This window comes from Papio anubis, unplaced genomic scaffold (genome assembly GCF_008728515.1).
Source record: "Papio anubis isolate 15944 unplaced genomic scaffold, Panubis1.0 scaffold3315, whole genome shotgun sequence".
In the NCBI taxonomy this organism is placed as follows: domain Eukaryota; kingdom Metazoa; phylum Chordata; class Mammalia; order Primates; family Cercopithecidae; genus Papio; species Papio anubis.
This window is the reverse complement of record NW_022163447.1, coordinates 179-2348: the sequence shown is the minus strand read 5'-3', so window position 1 is coordinate 2348 and position 2170 is coordinate 179. Positions and strand designations below refer to the sequence as shown.

The 2170-nt window shown below is 36.8% G+C and overlaps 1 pseudogene; it reads left to right on the top strand.

Annotated features, from left to right (window-relative positions):
• The first annotated feature begins 614 nt into the window (after positions 1 to 614).
• On the top strand, positions 615 to 1363 carry LOC116273046 (annotated as a pseudogene).
• Positions 1364 to 2170: the final 807 nt, after the last annotated feature.

Genomic DNA, 2170 nt, shown 5'->3' with positions numbered 1-2170 from the left:
CTGGTAGCTGCTAAAAGAAGCACTCTGGCAATGTTTTTGGAGAGCAGATGTGCAGCAACTGGTGGATTCCTTCCACCACCAGTATATTTGAACTCTCCAAAGCTTGAAGGGCAGAACAGCTAAGTTACCCAAACAGCAAAAATGGCAGCCCGCTCTGCACATCACACCTCAGCTGAAGGTCCTGTATATAAATTATATGTAAACAAAGTATATTAAAAAAATTGGAACCACGTTTTGTTATTTTATCTTTAGTTTTGTGTCAAACAAAGTGAAGAAACATGAACCTCTCATGGTTATGTTTCTGGAAACTTTTCTAAAATAAATTACATAAGACAAATGATGTGTCCATACAAGAACATTGATATTTGCTCAACGATAGCACTTATAAAAGGGACATTAAAACACTTGGGTAAACAGGTCATCTACCTTCATTTATCTTCTTGCCACATACATGCTCAGACTGTTAATCTAATGATAATATATTAACTTTGAAGTGTAAAAGTTACATTTGAGCTTCGTGATTGATTTATCCATGGATATAACCATAAGAAATGACAGAAAGAAACAGCAAATGGGAAAAAGCATTGCATTGCACCAGGACGTGTATGAAGTAGATTTCAGTGTTTTTGGTGATACAGCTGACCTGTTACATTAGTTTTGGGAGTTATGGAAAGGTACTGGTGTGGCCCACAGATTTCAGTCATTGGATGAATATGGAGAGAATCCTGGATGAGCTTGTCCAGAGGGGTCATGAGGTGACTGTATTGGCATCTTCAGCTTCCATTTTTTTATCCCAACAGCCCATCTACTCTTAAACTTGAAGTTTATCCTGCATCTTTAACTAAAACTGACTTTGAGGATACCATCATGGTCAGACCTTCCAAAAGACACATTTTGGTCATATTTTTCACAAGTACAAGAAATCATCTGTACATTTAATGACACAATTAGAAAGCTCTGTAAGGATGGAGCTTCAAATAAGAAATTTATGAAGAATCTACAGGAGTCAAAATTTGATGTTATTCCTGCAGATACGATTGTTCCCTGTGGGGAGCTGCTGGCTGAGCTATTTAACATACCCTTTGTGTACAGTCTCCCCTTCTCTGCTGGCTACACACTTGAAACGCATAGTGGAGGATTTCTATTTCCACTTTCCTACATACCTGTTGTTATGTCAGAATTAAGTGACCAAATGACTTTCATGGAGAGGATAAAAAAATATGATCTATGTGGTTTATTTCCCATATTGGTTCCAAATATTTAATATGAAGAAGTGGGATCAGTTTTCCAGCGAAGTTCTAGGTAAATAAATTTTTCAATTGGCAACATGGAGATTAACTTTCCTGTGTCTTTGAAGCTGAGCTTATATAAAGCAATAAAATCAGGGTACTTGGTGTTTTAAATTTGTTTTTGTTTTGTTTGTTTGCTTTTGGTGGAGTCTGTCTCTGTCTTCTGGGCTGGAGTGCAGTGATCCAATCTCAGCTCACTGCTAGGATTACAGGAATATGTCAGCACACTTTCTTAATTTTTTGTATTTTTAGTAGGTAGGGGGTTTCACCATGTTGGGCAGGCTGGTCTCAAACTCCTGACCTCAAGTGATATGCCTGCCTCGGCCTTCCAAAGTGCTGGGATTACAGGCATGAGCCGCCGCACGGGGCTGGTAGTGGAGTTTTTGTAAGTGAATTTATGAAATGAAAACACAAGATGATCTATCAATTGTACAAATATTATAGCAAAGTTTTAATTATAAGGTCAGCTAAAATCTTGTGGCCATTGCTCACACAGAACATTCTAGGAAGTCATAAACCTGTAAATTAGTGCACCTAATATTTCTTTAAAGAATCACACATCTGTTTTACTATTAATTTTTTTCATTTTAGAAAAAGTCGCACCCATCCACTAACATCTTACTGAATGCATACATGTAGATTGAGTAGTTACTCAATTTTTTACAACAACTATCTATGCAACATTGCAGAAATTATTTTTCCTTGTATGCCTCAGTTTCCTTATTCTGAAATTAAAATATGTCCCCATGTCACCAGAAGGTTTCCTTCACAGTTGAGAGAAATAGTGCCTCTATCTCAAAGGCAAAAACCACTAAGGGTAATTTGCAGTTTCTAATGTCTCTACATTCCTTCACTAAAAGATTGGAAATTATTTATTTTAA